Genomic DNA, 25,223 nt, shown 5'->3' on the forward strand with positions numbered 1-25,223 from the left:
ATCAGTGACCGGAGTGTGAGGTGTGCATGAGGAGCAATGGCGCACAGCTGCAGTGCTGTGCGCTACCTTGGTGAAGACTGAAGTCTTCTGCCGCCGATTTTCTGTAACACTTCTTGCTTCTGGCTCTGTAAGGGGGCCGGCGGCGCGGCTCCGGGACCGAACATCAATGGCCGGTTCCATGCGGTCGATCCCTCTGGAGCTAATGGTGTCCAGTAGCCTAAGAAGCCTAAGCTACCACCAGTTAGGTAGGTTCGCTTCTTCTCCCCTTAGTCCCTCGCTGCAGTGAGTCTGTTGCCAGCAGATCTCACTGTAAAATAAAAAACCTAAAATATACTTTCTTTCTAGGAGCTCAGGAGAGCCCCTAGTGTGCATCCAGCTCAGCCGGGCACAAGAATCTAACTGAGGTCTGGAGGAGGGTCTTAGTGGGAGGAGCCAGTGCACACCAGGTAGTCCTAAAGCTTTCTTTAGTTGTGCCCAGTCTCCTGCGGAGCCGCTAATCCCCATGGTCCTTACGGAGTCCCAGCATCCACTTAGGACGTCAGAGAAAACAGGATTTTGGTACTTACCAATAAATCCATTTCTCCAATTTCAAAGGGGGAAACTGGATGCCGAACCTGTGCTATTTCCTACCATCTGTTGTTGCAAATTGTTTTCAGTTTATTACTGTTTTTTCTCTTATATGCTCTGTTCTTGACCTCCTTTTCTAATGCTGTGTACACACTGGCCGATATATATATGGCCCGTCGGCCAGTGTGTACAAACGATATGTCTTTACGCCGTTGTTCACAGACATATCGCGTCAGCCCTGCAGCACACACTATGACCAATATATCTACAGATATATTGGTATATATTGGTACATCGTTGTGTGTACAAGCAGTTAGCCGACAGCCCATACACATGCTGCAGCAGCTGGCAGTGATTGACGGCTGAACTGGGTGGGCGCATGTAACTGCCCGCTCAGTTCGTGAAGCCAGTCACAACTGATCGGACAGCGTGTATACACAACGCACTGCCCGATCCGGCTACACATATATCTGCAGACCCATGGATCTGCAGATACATCTACCAGTGTGTACCCAGCTTAAGGTTCTGTGCTTTCCGTCTCCTCTGGCTCAGTTTCTCCAACTGGTTTGGAGAGGGTGGGGAAGGGTGGGGGGCATAGAGGGGGAGGAGCCAGACACTTCTAAATATAAAGTGACGGCTCCAGTCATCCACCCGTCAATACCCAACTGTTCCCTATGGAAATCTGAGAAATTAATTTATTGGTAAGTATCAAAATCCTGTTACTTGACAGTAGATAGTAAATATTAACAATTCTCATTATCTAAAATTCATAGTCCCTACATTAGTGTACTTTTTTTTACTCTGTAGAGACCAGACTATTGCCAAAGGTGAGCTACATGCATACGTTTTTCTATTTTGGCTTTTATTGTATTCCCCAGTTCACTTCACTTTGAAGGTCTTATAATTTGATTTCTATGGACCATTCACCCCCATCTGAGGCGCTACCTCTGTAATTAACGGAGAGCTGTGAACGGGTACAATAATAACAGCTACCAGTATAGACTCGCAGAGACTCCCACTAACACGAAGGCCTTAAATAGCTGACCTCTTTCCCTCCCTCAGCTGTAAATCAATGCAGAGACTCCTTCTGGGTAAAGTGAGCAACATATAAACACACACATTTCATATATTTCATATGCAGCATTAACTTTCCCTATTAGAAAAGTGCTTCATAAGCTTTCTACTCTGACCTCCCTCCCCCTAGTTATAAAATGCTGTCTTTTACCAGAAGCATACTCCATTTTCCCTCACTTCCACACACCTTCCAGAACAGCTGCTGCCAAAAGGGAAAAGAAACATATTACACTGATCAGATTTTGGTTTCCTGAATATTAGATTCACCTCTTCAACATAAAACGAATGCCAATCTCGCTACAATATAATGTAAATATAACAAAGACATTCAAGCTATCACCAATCACAAATAAATCTACAGTGTCAAATTACAGCCTTGCCAATAAATTGCTATCACTGAATCTTTACAGACATCAGGTGATTCATATTATTTTCTTTATGTGCTAGACAAATCTTATGTTTAAATAAAAATAAGATAGCAACAAATGAGGAAAGGACTCCAACAGATGGGCATAGGTTAGGACTCTTTCTTTGTAAATACAAAGATGCGTCACACAGGGGGCGATTCAATTCATATTCAGGAATTTAGAACTTGGGACAAGTACCCCGAAGCTATTCATCAACTTCACGTGAAAATGCCTGGAGAGAGCTGCGTGAAGGTGCAGCTCCCAGTCTTTATAACGGGCGTGACCAACCCGAAAGCCCTACTTAATGCAGATTTGTACTCACACTGCAAGAGTTGTGCGCAGTATTTCACTATAAGTGCGGCCTAAGGGTCAGTCGCAGTAAGTAATTGAATAGCTCCGAGGCTAAGCTCCAACGCATTAAACAAATCATTCTCAATGTTTTGCTATTGTGGAAATATGCTCAACGTAATGGAAATCGGGCCAAGAAATCTTGTAGCATTAGGTTCTTTAACTTTCACCACAAGATCACAGAAAGATAAGACATAAGGGGCGATGCAATTGTTTTCACCCATGGCTACCATTAATGGGTGCAAAACGGCGCAATTTAATTGGGTGACACTTCTTCCAGCATCCTGGAGGTGCATCCATTACAAAAGTAGCAATTGCATCCATATACAAAGTAGCAACTATTTTAGTATCAGTGCTAGTCGACAACTGCGGCAAGTGTAACTGGGGGCAATTCAATTGTTTGTGTGTATTGTAGCTTCCATCTATACCAACTGAATTGCCCCCTTAAAACCCATGACCGCCCCTCCTCAGATCCTAAAGCATGGGATTAGCCGTGTTAAGCAGCTTTGCCAGTGCGGCTGTGACTGCAGCACACCCAGCACTTAACACGGGACAATAGCGCGTATCTTGGGTGTGAGAATGTGCCCGTTACAACCAGCACAGGACTGGTTATGCAAACAATAGCTTCCTCCATTTTAGACAGGAGTTACGGGCGCCCAAATCAATCAAAATGCTCCCTTTTAGGCCAAAAATAAGTCATACACTTACATCCCAGTTGTAACAATGTGGAGGGGGGGGGGGGGGGGGAATTCAAATATCATCACCCCCGATCTCCTGTCTAAAGTGAAAGGAAATCGCAAGGGCGATATACAATTGATATCCCCTATCGCGCCCATTAGTGCCGGGTTTAGCCGTGTAAAGCAGATAAACTAATGGGCATGGCACCCAAACAGATCACTTTTCACACAGTTTAGCTCGCCACCACCGGCGGGTGTAAGTTGAAATATAGACGGCTGCCGGCCGGCCGATTGCGCCCGAACGGAGCTACATTAGAATATCTTTGTTCTACGCCATCTAGTCTCTGCCGGCGGTAAAAACATTTGATTCTAGCCTAATGGGTTTAACCATTTTATCTGCAAACACATCCAATATTAGGCATCAATAAAACCTCACTAAAACAGCACTTGTATAAAAAAAATAAAGTTTTGCTTAAAAATGCACTTATACCCGACAAATAACTACAAATCAATGTAGACCATGTGCAAACAGCCTATCACAAGCTGCTCGTTAGCGCTGGTGGTCATTGCTATCATTTGGTATTTGCACCTGTACCAGAGCAGCGTAAAATACAGCTTTGGCAGCTGCATAAGCATCTATGCCAATGTGCTTTCTGTTCACAATTGTACTTCGTCTGAGTTTGCCTCTATACGCAAGCAGGGGCAAGTGGCAGAAACTCCTAAATTGAATAGGCGCATATGCATGCGCCTTCTCAGCATTAGGCCTATGATCCCCATCTTATCTCTAACCATTTACTTGCTACATCCTTTCATAGAGGATCTAGTGTAACAATTACATGTACTGCAGTTTCTTCTTTTTTTTTTTTTTTATCATAATTTGATACTCCCATGCCTGAAACAACCTTTTATAGCCAAGATACACCACCACCTCAATCACTTCTATTATAACTGTTCCAACCATAAATCCACTTACAAGACACCGAGTTGTGCTAGTGCCAGAATGTCTTTCACACTCTTAAACAAGTGGTAGACAAAATGTTTTCAACCATTTTTCATATAATCCCACTGGATTACAACAAAACATAATTACGAAGAAATAAATTATATGTGCAATAATATTTAAATTGCAAGTTTAGAAAAACATTTTGTAATATTTTTAGCTTGACAAGGCTGCTCCTTTGTACTTCCATTACTGTTATTAATTGCTGTAAAAGCAAGCTTCTCTTCCCATGACTAGCCAAAGTGGTCGTTCTTCTGTTCACTCTGTTGCATGCTACAAGTCTCTGACTAATACCCCTTTTCCACCTGTAGCATGGGTCGCAGCCGGGAGCCTGACACGGCTGCGACCCGTGCTACAGCCCCCTTTCCCACAGCGCTCACCAACCCGGCATATTGCGGGTTGGTGACGCTGCTAGTGACGCGGCAGGGCGGCGCTGGGAGATCACATGATCTCCCAGCGCCACCCTTCCATACACTGTGAACGGGAGCCGTGTCGCATCGACACGGCTTCCGTTCACACTACACAGCTTACCGGGTTGAACACGTGTTCAACCCGGCAAGATACCCGGATCACTTGATCCGGGAATTTGCGCATTTACCTGTGTTTTTAAAGCTAGTGGAAAAGGGGTATAAGAAAAGCAATGTGCAGAAAACAGGATTTTAATTACCTTCCGGTAAAACCTTTTCTCGTAGTCCGTAGAGGATACTGGGGTCCATTTAGTACCATAGGGTATAGATGGGTCCACTAGGAGCCATGGGCACTTTATGAATTTGAAAGTGTCGGCTGGCTCCTCCCTCTATGACCCTCCTACCAGACTCAGTCTAGGAAACTGTTCCTGAGGAGACGGACATACTTTGAGAGAAGGAAAGATAAGGATAGTGGTGAGATTGCGAACCAGCACACACAACAAGAGGAAAGCCAAGCTAACCAAACTTGAAGCAGGAACAGCAACAGCTGAACCAACCAGAACACTTAACCAAGTAATAGTGCAGGCAGAACAAAGCACTGGGAAGACGCCCAGTATCCTCTACAGACAACAAGAAAAGGATTTAACGGTAGGTAATTAAAATCCTATTTTCTCTTACGTCCCAGAGGATACTGGGGTTCATTTAGTACCATGGGGATGTACAAAAGCTCCCAAACCGGGTGGGAGAGTGCCGAGGTTCCTGCAGAACTGATTGACCAAACTGAAGGTCCTCAGAGGACAAAGTATCGAACTTGTAGAACTTAGCAAACGTGTTCGAACCTGACCAAGTAGCTGTTCGGCAGAGCTATAAAGCCGAGACACCCCGGGCAGTACCCAGGAAGAACCCACCGACCTAGTAGAGTGGGCCTGTACAGATTTTGGACATGGCAAACTTGACGTGGAATAAGCATGCTGGATAGTAAGTCTGATCCAGCGTACAATTGTCTGCTTTGAAGCAGGACATCCAATCTTATTGGGATCATAAAGAACAAACAGCGAGTCCGACTTTGTGACGAGCTGTTCTTTTCACATACACCTTCAAAGCCCTCACAACATCCAAAGACTTTGAAGTAGAGGTGTCGGTGACAACCGGAACCACAATAGGTTGGTTGATGTGAAATGCGGACACCACTTTAGGAAGAAATTGCTGACGAGTTCTGAGTTCAGCTCTGTCCTCATGGAAAATGAAATAGGGACTTTTGGGAGACAAACCCCCAGCTCCGACACACGTCTTGCTGAAGCCAAGGCCAACAGTGTGACTGTCTTCCACGCAAGATATTTTACGTCCACCTCCTGTAACAGTTCAAACCAGTCCGATTGGAGGAACTGCAGTACCACATTAAGATCCCAAGGTGCTGTGGGAGGCACAAAGGGAGGGTGGATGTGCAGAACACCTTTCAAGAACGTCTGGACATCAGGGACTGAAGCCAATTGTTTCTGAAAGAAAATGGAAGAGTCCGAAATCTGGACTTTTATGAAGCCCAGACGCAGGCCCATATCCACGCCTGCTTGCAGAAAAAGCAGGAAACGTCCCAGATGAAATTCCACTGCATAATAATTTCTACTCTCGCACTAGACAATTCTTTCCAAATACGATGGTAATGCTTAGGCATTACCACCTTCCTGGATTGGATCATAGGTCGGGATAACCTTGTTAGGAATCCCTCTCCTGGCTAGAATCAGCCGTTCAACTTTCATGCAGTCAAACGTAGCTGCGGTAAGTCCTGATAGACGAATGGGTCCTGTTTCAGAAGATCCTCACGAACAGGTAGAGGCCACGGATCTTCGAGGAGCATCCCCAGAAGGTCCGCGTACCAGGTCCTTCTTTGCCCGCCCGAAACAATGAGTATTGCTTGAACCTTTTCCCTTTTTATTCATTTTAGAATTCTTGGGATCAGAGGAAGTGGAGGAGACACGTACACCATCTGATAGACCCATGGAGTTGTAAGGCGTCCATCGCCACGGCCTGTGGGTCTCTCGACCTGGAACAATACCACCTGAGCTTCTTGTTGAGACGAGAGGCCATCATGTCGATCTGTGGATATCCCCATCGACTTGTCAAGCACCTGAACACTTCCGGGTGAAGGCCCCACTCCCCCGGGTGCAGGTCATGTTTGCTGAGAAAGTCTGCTTCCCAGTTGTCTACTCCCGGAATGAAGACCGCTGACAACGCCACAGCGTTTCTTTCTGCCCAGAGGAGAATTCTTGACACCGCTGACATTACTGCTCTGCTTTTCGTTCCGCCCTGTCGGTTTATGTACGTTACTGCCGTCACATTGTCCGACTGGACCTAAATTGCCCGATCTTGAAGAAGTTGTGAGGCCTGCAGAAGGTCATTGTATATGGCCCTGAGTTCCAGAATGTTGATTGGAAGGATGACTTCCGGACTTGACCATCTTCCCTGAAACTGCACACCATGAGTGACTGCTCCCCAACCTCTGAGGCTTGCGTCTATGTTTAACAGAATCCAGTTCTGAATTCCGAACCGCCATCCTGTGACGAGGTGACAAGCCTGTAGCCACCACAGAGGGGAGATCCTGGCCTTTGGCGACAGACGGATCCTCTGGTGCATGTGAAGATGCGATCCGGACCACTTGTCCAACAGATCGAGCTGGAAGGGTCTTACGTGAAACCTTCCGTATTCAAGTACCTCGTAAGAGGCCACCATTTTCCGCAGAAGGCGAATCCACAGATGCACCGACACCCGGGTTGGCTTCAGGACATCCCGAACCACGACTGGATTAACAATGCTTTTTCCAACAGAAGGAACATCTTTTGTGACTCCGTGTCCAGTATCATTCTCAGGAATGGGAGCCTCAGTGTTGGCTCTAGGTGAGATTTCGGAAGGTTCAGAATCCACCCGCGATCCTGGAGGAGTTTGGTTGAGAGAGCAATGCTGTCCAGCAACCCCTCCCTAGAAGGTGCTTTAATCAGAAGATCGCCCAGGTACAGAATTATGTTCACTCCCTGTTTGCGTAGGAGAAACATCATCTCTGCCATCACCATCACTTTGGTGAATACCCTCGGTGCCGTGGAGAGATCAAATGGCAGGGCTTGGAACTGGTAGTGACAGTCCTGCAGTGCAAACCGTAGATAAGCCTGATGAGGCGGCCAGATCGGAATATGAAGGTACGCATCCTTGATATCCAGACACACTAGGAATTCCCCCTCCTCCAGACCTGAGATCACTGCTCTCAGAGACTCCATCTTGAATTTGAACACTCATAAGTACGGGTTCAAAGACTTGAGGTTCAGAATCGGTCTTACCGAACCGTCCGGTTTCGGTACTACGAACATGTTGGAATAGTACCCCTTGTTTAGTAGATGAGGTGGAACTGAAACAATGACCCGAGTCTGTACCAGTTTTTGGATGGCATGCTGTAAAGTTATACTTGTCTCTTGTGAAACTGGCAAGCCGGATTTGAAGAATCTGTGAGGTGGGAGTCTGTAGCCCTGGGAAAATAAGATTTTAAACCTACCGGTAAATCTTTTTCTCCTAGTCCGTAGAGGATGCTGGGGACTCCGTAAGGACCATGGGGTATAGACGGGCTCCGCAGGAGACATGGGCACCTAAAAGAACTTTCTAGTATGGTGTGCACTGGCTCCTCCCTCTATGCCCCTCCTCCAGACCTCAGTTAGAGAACTGTGCCCAGAGGAGATGGACAATACGAGGAAAGGATTTTGTTAATCTAAGGGCAAGATTCATACCAGCCCACACCAATCATACCATATAACCTGGAATACACCTAACCAGTTAACAGTATGATCAAAACAACAGTATCGGTCCAAGACCGATTCTAACTGTAACATAACCCTTATGTAAGCAATAACTATATACAAGTCTTGCAGATTTTCCGCACTGGGACGGGCGCCCAGCATCCTCTACGGACTAGGAGAAAAAAAAAAATGTACCGGTAGGTTTAAAATCTTATTTTCTCTTACGTCCTAGAGGATGCTGCGGACTCCGTAAGGACCATGGGGTTTATACCAAAGCTCCCAATCGGGCGGGAGAGTGCGGATGACTCTGCAGTATCGACTGAGCAACTGCTAGGTCCTCATCAGCCAGGGTATCAAACTTGTAGAATTTAGCAAAGGTGTTTGACCCCGACCAAGTTGCTGCTCTGCAAAGCTGTAATGCCGAGACGCCCCGGGCAGCCGCCCAAGAAGAGCCCACCTTCCTAGTGGAATGGGCCTTTACTGAATGCGGTAACGGCAATCCAGCCGTAACATAAGCCTGCTGAATCGTGTTACAGATCCAGCGAGCAATAGTCTGCTTCGAAGCAGGCGCGCCAATCTTGTTGGCAGCATACAGGACAAACAATGCATCTGTTTTCCTAATTCTAGCCGTCCTGGCTACATATATTTTTAAGGCCCTGACTACATCCAGGGACATGGAATCCTCCAAGTTACTCGTAGCCACAGGCACCACTATAGGTTGGTTCATATGAAATGAAGACACCACCTTGGGTAAAAATTGAGGACGAGTCCCCAATTCCGCTGTATCCACATGAAAAATCAAGTAAGGGCTCTTGTAAGACAAGGACGCCAATTCTGACACACGCCTCGCAGATGCCAAGGCTAACATGACCACCTTCCAGGTGAGAAATTATAACTCCACCGTTTTAAAGGGTTCAAACCAGTGTGATTTAAGGAACTGCAACACCACGTTCAGGTCCCATGGTGCCACTGGGGGCACAAAAGGAGGCTGGATGTGCAGTACTCCTTTTACAAAAGTCTGGACTTCTGGAAGAAAAGCCAATTCCTTCTGAAAGAATATTGACAAAGCCGAAATCTGTACTTTAACAGAGCCTAACTTTAGGCCCATATCCACTCCTGTCTGTAAGAAGTGGAGAAAACTACCCAGATGGAAATCTTCTGTAGGAGCATTCTTGGTTTCACACCAAGAGACATATTTCCGCCAGATACGGTGATAATGTTCTGACGTCACCGCCTTCCTAGCCTTTATTAGAGTAGGTATGACCTCCTCCGGAACACCCTTCTCCGCTAGGATCCGGCGTTCAACCGCCATGCCGTCAAACGTAACCGCGGTAAGTCTTGGAACAGACAGGGCCCCTGCTGTAACAGGTCCTCTCTTTGAGGAAGAGGCCAAGGATCTTCTGTGAGCATCTCCTGAAGATCTGAGTACCAGGCCCTTCGAGGCCAGTCTGGAACAATGAGCATTGTCTGTACTCTTTTTCGTCTTATGATCCTCAACACTTTTGTGATGAGAGGAAGCGGAAGAAACACATAGACCGACTGGAACACCCATGGCGTTACCAGAGCGTCTACTGCTATTGCCTGAGGGTCCCGGGACCTGGCACAATACCTCCAAAGCTTCTTGTTGAGGCGTAACGCCATCATGTCTATTTGAGGAACTCCCCAGAGACCAGATATCTCTGCAAAGACTTCTTGATGAAGTCCCCACTCTCCTGGATGGAGATCGTGTCTGCTGAGGAAGTCTGCTTCCCAGCTGTCCACTCTCGGAATGAAGACAGCTGACAGAGCGCTTACGTGTTTTTCTGCCCAGCGAAGAATCCTGGTGGCTTCCGCCATCGCGACTCTGCTTCTTGTCCCGCCTTGGCGGTTCACATGAGCTACTGCTGTGACATTGTCTGATTGAATCAGAACCGGTAGGTTGCGAAGAAGATTCTCCGCTTGTCGAAGGCCGTTGTATATGGCCCTTAGCTCCAACACGTTGATGTGTAGACAGGACTCTTGGTCTGACCATAGTCCCTGAAAATTTTTTCCTTGGGTGACTGCTCCCCATCCTCGGAGGCTCGCGTCCGTTGTTACCAGGATCCAGTCCTGAATGCCGAACCTGCGACCCTCTAGAAGGTGAGCACTTTGTAGCCACCATAGAAGAGACACCCTGGCCCTGGGGGACAGTGTTATTTTTTTATGTAATTGTAGATGGGACCCAGACCATTTGTCCAGAAGATCCCATTGAAACGTCCTTGCATGGGACCTGCCGAAGGGAATGGCCTCGTAAGTTGCCACCATTTTCCCCAGAACCCGAGTGCATTGATAGCTGACACTCTTTTCGGCTTTAGTAGTTCTCGGACCATGTTCTGGAGGTCCTGGACTTTTTCCAACGGGAGGAAAACTTTCTTTTGTTCCGTGTCCAGTATCATGCCTAGGAACGGTAGTCGAGTTGTCGGAACCAACTGTGACTTTGGTAGATTGAGAATCCACCCACGTTGTTGAAGCACTCTCAGAGAGTGACACGTTCTCCAGTAATTGCTCTCTTGATCTCGCTTTTATCAGGAGATCGTCCAAGTATGGGATAATTGTGACTCCTCGCTTGCGCAGGATCACCATCATTTCCGACATTATCTTGGTGAAAATCCTCGGGGTCGTGGACAGCCCAAACGGCAACGTCTGAAACTGATAATGACAATCCTGTACCGCGAATCTCAGGTACTCCTGATGAGAGGGATATATGGGGACATGAAGGTAAGCATCCTTTATGTCCAGTGACACCATAAAATCCCCCCCTTCCAGGCAGGCTCTCACCGCTCGGAGCGATTCCATCTTGAATTTGAATCTTTTCAGGTACAGGTTCAGGGATTTTAGGTTTAAAATGGGCCTTACCGAACCATCCGGCTTCGGAACCACAAATAGGGTTGAATAATACCCTTTTCCCTGTTGGCTCAGGGGAACCCTGATAATCACTCGCTGTTGACACAGCATTTGAATTGCAGCTAGCACTGCTTCCCGCTCTGGGGTAGAAGCTGGTAAGGCAGACTTGAAAAATCGGCGTGGAGGCACCTCTTCGAATTCCAGCTTGTAGCCCTGGGAGACTATTTCTATCACCCAAGGGTCCACGTCTGACTGAACCCAGACTTGGCTGAATAGTCGAAGGCGTGTCCCCACCTGTGCGGACTCCCGCAGGGGAGCCCCAGCGTCATGCGGTAGACTTAGCGGAATCCGGGGAGGACTTCTGCTCTTGGAAACCGCAGCAGGTGTCCTCTTGCCTCTACCCTTACCTCTGGCGAGGAAAGAGGAGCCCCGACCTCTTCTGGATCTATGCGACCGAAAAGGACTGCATCTGATATTGTGGGGGTTTCTTTTGCTGTTGGGGAACAAAAGGTAAAAAGGTCGACTTACCCGCGGTAGCTGTAGAGATCAGGTCCGCGAGGCCGTCCCCAAACAATACATCACCTTTGTAAGGTAAAACCTCCATATGCCTTTTTGAGTCTGCATCCACCATCCATTGGCGGAGCAATAAGGCTCTTCTTGTCGAAATAGCCATAGCATTGGCTCTTGAACCCAGTAAACCAATGTCTCTTTGAGCGTCCCTCATATATAAGACTGCGTCCTTAATATGAGCTAATGTTAACAAAATTGTATCCCTATCTAGGGTATTAAGGTCAGCTGACAGTGTATCCGTCCAAGCTGCTACTGCACTACATACCCATGCCGACGCAATTGCCGGTCTAAGCAAAGTACCAGTATGAGTGTAGATAGACTTTAGTGTAGTCTCTTGCCTGCGGTCCGCAGGATCCTTGAGGGCCGCTGAGTCAGAGGACGGTAGCGCCACCTTCTTGGAAAGGCGTGTCCACTGTGGGAGAGGATTCCCAACGTAACCTGTCCTGTGTAGGGAAAGGGTACGCCATAAGAACCCTTTTAGGAATCTGCAGTTTCCCATGCTTTTTCACATAACTCATTAATTTCATGGGAAGGAGGAAAGTTTATAACTTGTTTCTTTCCCTTAAACATGTGATTTCTCGTGTCGGGCACAGAGGGCTCATCAGTGATATGTAACACATCTTTTATTGCAATAATCATGCACTGAATACTTTTTGTCACCCTGGGGTGCAATCTTGCTTCATCATAGTCGACACTGGAATCAGAGTCCGTGTCGGTATCTGTGTCCCTTATTTGTGAGAAGGGACGTTTCTGAGACCCCGACGGGTCCTGTGAGTCGGTATAATCCGTAGATTGATTACCTGCCGACGCACTGGACTCTGCTTTGTCCAGTCTTTTATGCAGTGAAGCTACACTAGCATTTAACATATGCCACATATCCATCCAATCCTGAGTCAGCACCGCCGACTGAGACACACCACTCATCTGTTCCACCTCCTCTTTGGATAAGCCTTCCGTTTCAGACATGCCGACACACGTACCGACACCCCACACACACTGGGATATAACTATAAAGGGGACAATTCCCTAAAGAAGGCCCTTTGGAGAGACAAAGAGAGAGTATGCCAGCACACACCAGCGCCAACTGACCCAGGGAAAAGAAAACCCAGATAGCGCGCATATATATATATATATATATATATATATATATATATATATATATATATATATATAAAAATGTATATAGATTTCCCCACTCACTGCGCCTTAATTATGTGCCCCCCCCTTTTTTTCAGCCCTCTGATGCTCAGCAGGGGAGAGTCCGGGGAGCCAGCGTTCTCTGCAGCCTCTGTGGAGAAAATGGCGCTGGTTAGTGCTAAGGTATCAAGCTCCGCCCCCCTCGCGCGGCATGCTTCAATCCCGCTCGTGAATTTGAAACCAAATGGCAGGGATCCGTAGTTTACTGCCTCCGCAGCCTAACTACATACTTTTTTGCCTAAAACGAGGTTTATTGCTGCCCAGGGCGCCCGCCCCCCCCCTGCACCCATCAGTGCCGTGTGTGTGTAAGTGTGGGAGCAATGGCGCGCAGCTTCCTGCTGCACGCTTACCTCATGAAGATCTGAAGTCTTCTGCCGCCTGATGTCTTCTTATGTCTGACATACTCACCCGGCTTCTTTTTTCCAGCATCTGTGAGGAGGATGGCGGCGTAGCTCCGGTACGAACCCCAGGGTGAGACCTGTGTTCCAACTCCCTCTGGAGCTAATGGTGTCCAGTAGCCTAAGAAGCAGAGCCCTTAACTCTTAAGAAGTGGGTCTGCTTCTCTCCCCTCAGTCCCACGATGCAGGGAGTCAGTTGCCAGCAGAGCTCCCTGAAAATTAAAAACCTACCAAAATTATTTTTACAGAAAACTCAGGAGAGCTCCCTGTAATGCACCCTATCTCCTCTGGGCACAAGATCTAACTGAGGTCTGGAGGAGGGGCATAGAGGGAGGAGCCAGTGCACACCATACTAGAAAGTTCTTTTAGGTGCCCATGTCTCCTGCGGAGCCCGTCTATACCCCATGGTCCTTACGGAGTCCCCAGCATCCTCTAGGACGTAAGAGAAATAAGATCTATGACCCAGGGATCCTGGCACGAATTTGACCAGATCTGACTGAAGAGTTGTAGTCGGGCTCCCATCTGACAGCCACCGTCATGCTAAAGTCTTTGAGGAAGCAGAACCTAAGCTCTGTTCCTAAGCACCTGCAGTTGCTGGTTTGCGTGGTTTACCTCGGACGTAAAAGCACCTCTGGATTTGCCCTTGAACTTGGCCGTCCGAAAGGACTGTAACGTAGAAGCTAATTAAGTCTTCTTGGTTGGGGGGGGCTGCGGAAGGAAGATACGTAGACTTACCCGCAGTAGCTGTAGAGATCCATTTGTCTAATTCATCTCCAAACAAGGCCTCTCCTGTGAATGGTAGGCCTTCCACGCCTTTCTTGGAGTCCGCATCAGCAGTCCACTGGCGTAGCCAAAAGCCCCTGCATGCCGACACTGCCATAGCGGTGGTGCATGCGTTAAGAACGTCTATTTCCTTTATGGCTTCCACCATAAAGTTCGCAGAGTCCTGTATATGCTGCAGGAGTAAGACATCATCCCCCCCTAGATAAGGAATCTAACCCCTCAATTAGGTTACCTGACCATTTCGCAATGGCTTGAGTGATCCACGCACATGCAAGAGTGGGTCTCTGGGCCACCCCAGCAGCTGTGTACAATGATTTGAGTGTAGTCTCAATTTTACGATCAGCCGTGTATTTTAGGGAGGCTGCACCAGGAACAGGCAATACAATTTTACGTGACAGCCTATAGCCTGATGCATCCACTATCGGTGGATTTTCCCATTTTTTCCTATCCTCCAGAGGAAAAGGAAAAAAATGAGAGCAACCTTTTAGGGATCTAAAACTTATCAGGATTAACCCATGGTTCTTCAAACAGGGTATTAAATTCCTTTGACACAGGAAAAGTCACTTCTTTAAATAAGATTCCTCACTCTCCTCTGACACCTTATCAGGAATAACTGAAAAAAGGGAGAGAAAGAAGGCTCTTGTGTGGGCGCACTCTTTAGAAAGGAAGGAAAATTCCTATGACATATGAAAAGAAATACTTAAAACATAATTTTTAATGTTGACGTTTAAAACGAGATTACCCATATAGTGTTCACTCTAGGAGTGAAATGGGGCAGGGCGCCGGGCTCAGCGGGGGCACACGTGTGCGCGCGGCGAAGCCGCGCGCGCGTCCGAAATGGGGGCGTGGCCACGCAAATTAGGGGGCGTGGTCACGCCTCCGTCATTTTAGGGGGCGGTGCGGCCCACAGACGCTACTATAGAGAGCGTCTGTGGCCGGCGACGTCACTGTTGGGGGCGTGCCCAGCACCTCCGTCGGTGCTGGGCTTCCCCCAGCCCTCTCCCAATGCGTAAATGGATGCCGCGCGCATGCGCACGGCATCTATACACGCCGGGAGGGCAGGGAGCGGGCAGCTGTTATAGCAGGGCGCCGCAAAAGGGCAGGGCGGGTTTTGCCTGTTAAAAAACGGGCAGGGCGCGGCGCCCTGCTAAAACAGCCTAGAGGGAACACTACCCATATAACTGATCCATATGAAATAAGGATATAATAATTAAAGATTTAAAATGTTCTGGTCTGTTTAATCACAATGTGTGATTGGAATGTTTGTAGACATTTGATCGTCTTACCCCCATTTCCCCTGACCAGTACAGAATATCTGTATTGATGGGACCGAGGAGTGGTCATAAAGGATTATTTGATAAGTACGTCCCAATAGGGCTACTTAAATTCAAGAATTAATGGTCACCAGCATTCAATTCTTTCCCCCTATGTGCTAATACCAGCGCTTACTGTTCAGGGCTGATTTCTCTGGTGACACAGACAATTAATGTATTATCTATCTGATCTCTAACGCAATTTCTTACCGGTTTTTGTGCTGTCTTTTTGTCAGACAATTTAACCAAAATCATAGATTTTGTACCTCCTGTTCATGCTTTACTATTTTTCCGTGGACTCTCATCTGCGATCCACGGAGCACAATACCACAGACGTGGGATCTGATGAGCCGTGCCTAACGTAGAAAGCAGATCCACATATTTTTCACTTTACTTATTCATCTCTTTCCTTGGCTTTTCAAACTGTCTCCACTCTTTTTCTCTTTCTCTTATTTCGTATATAGGTGCACTCTCATTGGTGTACTATCATATAAATTCTCTACTATCATACCACGCTGCCAATGCCCGATCTCGTCCGATCTTGGAAGCCAAACAGCGTTGGGCCGGGTTAGTACCGGGGGAAGAGACTTCCTGCGAATACCTGGTGTTGTAGAGTAGGGATTATTTCCCTTTCTATGCGAGTTGCGACGCCAACAGCAGTATCACCACTAATTCTTACTTCTATTATATTCTTTCATATTTGAGGCTTACGACCAATCATTGTGGCTTACGTCAGAAAGTCAGGTCCTTTTGAATGCTGGTGACCATTAATTCTTGAATTTAAGTAGCCCTATTGGGACGTACTTATCAAATAATCCTTTATGACCACTCCTCGGTCCCATCAATACAGATATTCTGTACTGGTCAGGGGAAATGGGGGTAAGACGATCAAATGTCTACAACCATTCCAATCACACATTGGGGTCGATTCTATTCGGCAACTAATGAATAGCGCCGGGAATTAGCTCCCGACGCTATTCAATTCAGCAACTAATTACCTGCAATTGTCGGGAATTCTTCTCTCATCCCCGGGGGATGAGAAGAGAAACCCGACAAAAGTGCTGCCTCGCGGCCGGCGCGAGGCTGATTCTGTCGGGAATCAGCCTCGCGCCGGGGAGTTAAGTCCGAGAATGCCCATTCTCCCGACAATTCAACCTGTTTTGTCGGCGAGAACGGGCCATCGCCGACGTAACTAGTTGCTGAATTGAATAGCGTCGGGAGCTAATTCCCGGCGCTATTCATTAGTTGCCGAATAGAATCGACCCTATTGTGATTAAACAGACCAGAACATTTTAAATCTTTAATTATTATATCCTTATTTAATATGGATCAGTTATATGGGTTATCTCGTTTTAAACGTCAACATTAAAAAATTATGTTTTAAGTATTTCTTTTCATATGTCATAGGAATTTTCCTTCCTTTCTAAAGAGTGCGCCCACACAAGAGCCTTCTTTCTCTCCCTTTTTTCAGTAAATGTACTCTCTGGCTCTGGGCGCACCACCAACTAGGACAACGCCATTTATTTAAGTAAAAAAACAGTAGTTTTTTTCTTTTCTTTCCAATTTTGGAGTGTCTATTTGTCCGATTTTGGTTCTCTCGTATCAATACTGTATCAATTTGACTGGTGCCCGATCGCCCTCTGTCTAGTCACCTTATCAGGAATATGCAGAACACTCTGATAGCCTCTATAAGAGCCTCTAATCACCATGACAAAGCCACATCCCCTTCTCCAAGTCTACCTCACCCTCCTCCAAGTCTGACCGATCAGCGTCAGATTGCAGGATATGGGCCAGAGATCGCTTTTGCAGACAAATGGGAGTGGACTGAGACGCTTTTTTGGGGACTGAGTCTCTGTTCATAAAACCATCCACAGTTTGTTTTAAGTATTGCGTCTCTTTCTCATTGCGGGACAATTTCGTACAAAGAGTGGAAATCATTCCTTTGAGAGAATTAACCCACTCTGGTTCAGCCCCACTAGCTTGTGAACCCTGAGTACCTAGTAGTGACCCCCCTGGTGAAGAGGAACCCTCCGCTGTACAAGAAATACACTCTTTGTCTGACATAATGCAAATGTGACAGCACACACACACAGGAAAAGGTTCAGCACAATTAACCCACAAAGAACCCTTCAGGGAGAATCAGAGTTGTTTGGAGCCAGCCCCCACTGCGCCCTTATCGCTAATGCCAAGCTTAGCCGTGTCGCAGACTAAGTACCCTGCGAGGGGACTTAGTACACTAATAGTCGCTCCAACCCTGCTATGACCCCCTGGTACCGCTGAAGTAATCTGGAGTCACACCGGAGGAGCTGCGCGTCCCTGTCCTGTCAGCATCTGTGTCCACTGCAGAGGGAAAATGGCGCTGGTGAGCTGCTGGATCCTCTCATAGTGAAGGCCCAGCTCCTTCAATGGTGCACGGTCTTCCCGCTTTTTTATACTGGCTGAGGAATCTGGTGCTTAAAATGGAGAGAAACCATTTTAAGGCTGCGATGCCAGTCTGGGTACTGTGTACAGTGTACTGAGATGCAGTTGTGTACTGTGTCTGGAGACGCATTCCTCCCCGTTTTGAAGTCGTGCGTCTCCGTACCCTGAAGCTGCCATAATGGCCGGCGCCCCGCTAACCGGGACGCCAGCTCAGTACTCACCACTCTTCATTCTTCTGGCTCTGTTAGGGGTGGCGGTGTGCTGCGGGAATGTATGCTTGCCATGGTGGTGCTTGCGAATAGTTCCCTCAGAAGCTCAGTGTCCTGTCAGTAAGGTTGGGTCGTTCCCCTACCGAAGTCCCACGAAGCAGGCAGGCTGGTGCCAACCAGCCCTGCCGGAAAACAACAAACATAGAAAATAAATGCAGAAAACTCTTCAGGACCTTCCTTCAGCGTGACCGGCTCCTCCAGGCACATTTTCTAAACTGAGTCTGCTAGGAGAGGCATAGAGGAAGGAACCAGCCCACACTATCAAATTCTTAAAGTGCCCATGGCCCCTAGTGGACCCGTCTATACCCCATGGTACTAAATAGACCCCAGTATCCTCTAGGACGTAAGAGAAAAACAGGTATCTGTTCCAGGCTTGCATTAATATAACAGGAAGCAGTACACAAGTAAATATACCACTGGAACCGGACATATGACTGCCTCCTCACTGTGGAAGGTTTGTCGACCCATACAGAGAATGATGGCAAAACATCAGACTCTAGTATACTCTCTAAACACATACTGACTGTTTCAAAAAGAAACAAAGAGAGATTTAAAAAAAATAATGTTAAAGCGCCCATTAAATGTACAAATATTATGGAATCAACATTTATGAGTTCATAGCATGAGCCACCTGCTATAAAAGTCAAGTTTGTCATTATCTTACCTCACTTATAGAACCTATCAAAGAGATGACAGTTTGGGCCAAACTAGATGTGTTGGCAAATTGGACCTTGGTCTGGTTGCTCATAAAAGATGGCCGGAATGGCCTGTGTGTGGCTATTTTAAGACAACACCTACAGAGAGACCTATGCCCCTCCTCTGACAAACGTGACACAGAGTTTCAATAAGGCAAATGAAGCTAGACATAAGCAACATTCACACATGTGGTGCAGTAAGACCAGTGGGCCCTTTATGCAGACATTTAGAAACTGATCAAGCAACATTCCAGCACTGTTAAAAGATGATCCCTGCAATTTGCTTTGTAATGAGAGCAGAAAATCGTAACAAGTTCCTTGCAGTTAAACAATCAAGATGTTTGAAGATATCAATATTACAGCAGGTACATCAGTTTTTTTGCTTAGACTTATTGGTGTGATGGCTGGAAAACAGAAGGGAAGTGCCCACTACGTACAGCTCAGTAGACCATGTTCACTGTCTCATAGAAACCACTGTAAAGATGGGTACCATGATAACGGATCTTAATGACCATTGTATAAGTATGTACTCTCAAATTCACAGTTTGATGAACTAGGTGTGGGTGGTTGCATTGTCCCCTCTGATGTGCTGCATCCTCCGATGAGACAATGCCACAGACAACGCGGTTTTACATTAAGCATGTAACGATATATTGCGCCGACATACGTACGGTGATTGGAGATAACGTAATATTGCATTCATTAAGATGGCACACTACTTAGGTGTGTACCCATCTTAAGGTTAACCATTTGCCAGAACAACACATCCCATCCACAAATATTACTAGTTTTCCCACACACTCCCTAGATGTTATACAGCACATCGGTGCTAATAGGCCCCAAAAGAAGTAAAAAGAGCTACAATATTAAGTTTCACTTCTGCTCGCTCAGCAACACAAAAACGCATCAGCTCTTGTGTCAAGACATATTGCACTTTCTTGTAATTACATTATTATGACTTGGGGAGTAACTTTTTCTTTTAAGTGCCTAAAGCTGGGTACAATACACAAGGGTTGATTCAATTGTTACTGCCGCAGCCGCCACTAGAGAGCGCCCAACGGCAGCAATTCAATTGTTCTGGGCACGGAGGATTTTTCTTGCAGACTCCAGAGGTGCGAGTGAAAATGTCTTGAAACTGGCCACTTTGGGCGTCCAAAGGGGAGTTTGGACGGCCAAAGCAGGGAGTTTAGACGGTTAAACCCTGTCAGTTTAAGCACGACATGCGCGATGAGCATGGGTGCCCAAACACAATTGAGTTGTGACAATTGTTTGGGCATCTAAAAAGTCCACTTTAGACGGGATTTTTTAGACGCCCAAAATAATTGAATCTGATGTGTGTACCCAGTCAACAAGACAGCCAATGTAACCATACATCAGCTGTAGTGTACACACTGAACGATCTATCGTTCCGTCCTCCATTACTATGCACGGCTCTGCAAACAACAGTCATATTGAGCAGCATGTACAGCAAGTCTGACGATGCAACAAACAACGCAGCAGGAGCGTGCATAGTGCATACACACTGGACGTTTGAGCGATTTGTCGTTCCGATCTGTCAGAAATCAGAAAATCATTCAAGATAGCATCTAGTGTGAAACCAGCTTAAAAGTAGAGATAAGCGGGTTCGGTTTTACTCGGTTCTCAAAACGACATCTTATTGGCTCATGGATGAATCTGGTTTTGGATAGCCAATAAGATGCCATTTTGAGAACCGAGTAAGTCAGAGTAAAACCTGAACCCGCTCATCCCTACTTAAAAGGTGCAAAGACCTGCACTAGATACATGCAATCTAACTGTAATTAACGGGAAATGAATTTAAATTAACTTACAAAGTAATGAGTTATGTTACATAAAAGTGTCTACAGTTTTCAAAAACCATATCAAGGTGTTAATTTTAGGCCTATGAAGTAAATTTTGTGCACTGGACTAGAATTTTAATAGGTGTGGAAATGCAAACCATTGTTTCTAAATAGCCACACACCTATGAGAGCACGGCCTGAATGTCATCTACTCCATTCATTTGTATTGACATAAGTAAACGCATTTCGGTAACCTTTGCCATCTAAAACCGACATTATCCACCTTTGTGTCTGGCAACACCAGTGTTTGAGGAATTCCAAAATCTTTACATCAAATACCTCCAATGTCTTTTATGGGTTTCTGCCACATACAAGGGGTGATTCAATTACTAGTGATGGCAGCAATGTGCTATTCACACTACAGCAAGTGACATGGCTACTTTGTTTTTATAGCCTAGAGTGTGAGGGTGCAGTAATGGGAAGCGGCACATTGCCCTGTAGCAACCCTGCAGTGCTCTCCTTATTAAGAGATCTTAGTACAAACCAGAAAACAGAACAAGTAATTATGACAACATTAGCATGTGCGCTCTACCAAACTTCCATTTTGAATCACTAAAAAAGCTTGGGAGTACATTGGATAAAACCTTGCCCAACTCCTAAGATCCAATTGCTAAACTTCTTGATAAGGAAAGGTGCAATTAGCTATTAAAGCAACAAGGTAAGTTGTGGAACACATACTTGATACCAGGGCCCACCTATCCCCCTGTCGGAACATAACTTACTGACTGTGGAGAAATGCAAGCCTAATACTACATGCAGCAGCACTGCACATCACCCCTCACATGCAAGGGCTACTTCGCTGTAATTTTGCCACAGTTGAAAAACTTTGAAGGACGAAACCCAATATACAGCCAGCAGCAGGCAGGGGTGTATACATTACATGGGGGGCAGCGTGTCCACACTGGGCACAGGGTCACACATTAATACCGAAAAGACGGTGACGCCTGGGGAATAGAGGCTGCTGCTACCTGGGAGATGCCCCTGTGGATGTGTGTGTGTATGTAGGCCTGGGTGTGTGCTCGGCCTCCATCTCCCTCCTGCCTCTTACCTACAGCCCGAGATGTCTCTGCCCCCAGATGTCGGGGTCTCCGGCACCTCCTTGCCCCCTGCGGGGGATGGGGATCTTGCTTTCCGTCTCACCTCCCTCCTGTCCGCCGTCGTGTTTTACCCAGACACCAGTCACTAGGCCGTAAATCCCCGACCTTTCCTACGCGCGGAGCCCCGCGCCACACCTGACTAGCGCGGGGTCCCCGGTCATGGGGGGGTGGGGAGGAGGACACCGGGTGGCCCCCCCACCCCAGGGGATTAAATCTGTCCAACTGGAAACAGCGATTTTTTACGTCACAAAATAACGAAAAAAATATATTTTACGTCAAATAGGGCGACTAGTGTGGGGGTGTGGGGGGGCTAAGGTGATTTTCTGCGGAAAGGGATCGGATCCGCTCCGGAACCACCAGCCCGACTTAATCCGGATCGGCTCGGTTCGGATTATCGGGGTAATGGGTTTAATTAGTGTAAACACGATAGTGAAACCGCTGGATTTCTCGCGAGATCCAGAGCACAATGCGCGTTCGTGATAGTGGAGAAAAAAAAACGCGCCAAGATCGAGACCGCGGGTGCGCGCATCTGAAAGGGAGCGCGCTGGCTGAGCCCAGGGCCAGGATCTGTGTGACGCGGGAGCTGCCGCTGGCTGTGCATGTATGTGGCCGTGCATGTGCCTGCCTTGCTTGGTCCGCCGTAAGGAGCTCTGACATCATACCCGGGGCGGGCTGACGTCCTCTTTCATTGGTGGGCTCATTGGCAGTGTGCTCCGTGCTCACACCAATGTCACCTATACACACACACAGTACACCATATACTCACCAATGTCTCATTATTGGGGGATCTGTAGATTTCGGGGCAAGCTGGTAGTTATAGTTCCACAGCTCATAGCAGACTGCATGTCACGTACTTACTGGTAATGGCAAAGATGCACACATGAGTTTCCACCCAGTCAACCTGTTTTCTGTGCCATGGTGTTTAATTTACAAGTCCCACAGTTCATGGAGAGAATGCCCTGCACATGGCAGTAGCTGGGCGGGAGACCTCGTTGCCATGGAAACTTTTCCAGCAATTTAGAATAATTTAGTGATTTTCAGATGGGCTAATTCAGACCTGATCACAACAGCAATATTTCTCTTACGTCCTAGAGGATACTGAGGTGCCATTTAGAAACATGGGGTATAGACGGGTCCACTAGGATCCATGGGTACTTTAAGAATTTGATAGTGTGGGCTGGCTCCTCCCTCTATGCCCCTCCTACCAGAACCAGTTTACCTTTGTGGAGAGGACCTTGGCCATAACCCCCTGGGTCCATGTCACAATCTATTTGGAATAGTAAAGTGTGGCGAGCAGAGCGAGACACCGAGCCCGAAGCGTGGCGAGCAAAGCGAGTCCGCGAGGGTCCAATGCTGCATAGATTTTTTTTTTTACCCCAAACGAACGGAGAACGAAGAAAACAGTTAGGGGCTGTAAGGGCGGAAGTTCTCTCCTGCCCTCTCGTTTTGTCACTTCCAGGTCCTGAGCACGAATGTAACGTCGACACAACCAGGAGCTGGTCATGCTTATGGAAGCTCCTGAAGAGTTTTCTGCATTTAATTTATGTTAGTTATTTTCAGGCAGGGCTGGATGGCACCAGTCTGCCTACTTCGTGGGACTTGGGGGGGAACGGCCCAACCTCTTGAAGGGTTAATGGTCCCGTTCCCCACTGACAGGACACTGAGCTCCTGAGGGAACTATTTGCAAGCCCCGCCATGGCGAGCGTACATTCCCGCAGCATGCCGCCACCCCTATCAGAGCCAGAAGTGAGAAGAGTAGTGAGTAGAAAGCCGGCGTCCCGGTTAGCTGGTCGCCGGCGGTGATGGCGGCATAAATGTATGGAGAGGCAGCGCTGACAGGCAGGCTGCGGCTCCAAGTTTCTTAGGCATACTATATGTGTTCCGCTGTGAGGGGCGAGCTGAAGCCTTAAAATACAATTTCTCTATCGTCCTAAGTGGATGCTGGGGTTCCTGAAAGGACCATGGGGAATAGCGGCTCCGCAGGAGACGGGGCACAAAAAAGTAAAGCTTTACTAGGTCAGGTGGTGTGCACTGGCTCCTCCCCCTATGACCCTCCTCCAGACTCCAGTTAGATTTTGTGCCCGAACGAGAAGGGTGCAATCTAGGTGGCTCTCCTAAAGAGCTGCTTAGAGAAAGTTTAGTTTAGGTTTTTTTCTTTACAGTGAGTCCTGCTGGCAACAGGATCACTGCAACGTGGGACTTAGGGGGAAAGTAGTAAACTCACCTGCATGCAGAGTGGATTTGCTGCTTGGCTACTGGACACCATTAGCTCCAGAGGGATCGAACACAGGCCCAGCCGTGGAGTCCGGTCCCGGAGCCGCGCCGCCGACCCCCTTGCAGATGCTGAAGCGTGAAGAGGTCCGGAAACCGGCGGCTGAAGACTCCTCAGTCTTCATAAGGTAGCGCACAGCACTGCAGCTGTGCGCCATTTTCCTCTCAGCACACTTCACTGGGCAGTCACTGAGGGTGCAGAGCGCTGGGGGGGGGCGCTCTGAGAGGCAAATATAAACCTTATACAAGGCTAAAAATACCTCACATATAGCCCATAGGGGCTATATGGAGATATTTAACCCCTGCCTGACTGGAAAAATAGCGGGAGAAGAACCCGCCGAAAAAGGGGCGGGGCCTATCTCCTCAGCACACGGCGCCATTTTCTGTCACAGCTCCGCTGGTCAGAACGGCTCCCAGGTCTCTCCCCTGCACTGCACTACAGAAACAGGGTAAAACAGAGAGGGGGGGCACATTAATGGCTATATATATATATTAAAGCAGCTATAAGGGAGCACTTAATATAAGGATATCCCTTGTATATATAGCGCTTTGTGGTGTGTGCTGGCAGACTCTCCCTCTGTCTCCCCAAAAGGGCTAGTGGGTCCTGTCTTCATTAGAGCATTCCCTGTGAGTTTGCGGTGTGTGTCGGTACGTGGTGTCGACATGTATGAGGACGATATTGGTGTGGAGGCGGAGCAATTGCCAAATATGCAGATGTCACCCCCCAGGGGGTCGACACCAGAATGGATGCCTTTATTTGTGGAATTACGTGATGGTTTATCTTCCCTTAAACAGTCAGTTGAGGACATGAGGCGGCCGGACAATCAATTAATGCCTGTCCAGGCGCCTCAAACACCGTCAGGGGCTGTAAAACGCCCTTTGCCTCAGTCGGTCGACACAGACCCAGACACGGGCACTGATTCCAGTGACGACGGTAGAAATTCAAACGTATTTTCCAGTAGGGCCACACGTTATATGATTTTGGCAATGAAGGAGACGTTACATTTAGCTGATACTACAGATACCGTAAAACAGGGTATTATGTATGGTGTGAAAAAACTACAAACAGTTTTTCCTGAATCAGAAGAATTAAATGACGTGTGTGATGAAGCGTGGGTTGCTCCTGATAAAAAGTTGATAATTTCAAAAAAGTTATTGGCATTATACCCTTTCCCGCCAGAGGTTAGGGCGCGCTGGGAAACACCCCCTAAGGTGGACAAGGCGCTCACACG

General features: G+C 47.4%; 1 protein-coding gene and 1 pseudogene across 4 annotated transcripts in view; one reads left to right on the forward strand and one right to left on the reverse strand.

Annotated features, from left to right (window-relative positions):
• The window catches only part of TLK2 (tousled like kinase 2), a 449,799-nt gene extending 427,549 nt beyond the window's left edge, over window positions 1-22,250 (reverse strand). For 2 of the 4 annotated variants that reach the window (XM_063959450.1, XM_063959447.1), the window contains exon 1: window positions 21,672-22,250. The gene's annotated coding sequence lies outside the window, so the exon portion shown is untranslated. The remainder of the gene's footprint in view (window positions 1-21,671) is intronic. The other 2 variants (XM_063959449.1, XM_063959448.1) reach the window with 1 other exon arrangement.
• LOC134895974 (5S ribosomal RNA) lies at window positions 15,877-15,995 on the forward strand (annotated as a pseudogene).
• Window positions 22,251-25,223: the final 2,973 nt, after the last annotated feature.

Source organism: Pseudophryne corroboree, chromosome 3 (assembly GCF_028390025.1).
Source record: "Pseudophryne corroboree isolate aPseCor3 chromosome 3, aPseCor3.hap2, whole genome shotgun sequence".
NCBI classification, from domain to species: domain Eukaryota; kingdom Metazoa; phylum Chordata; class Amphibia; order Anura; family Myobatrachidae; genus Pseudophryne; species Pseudophryne corroboree.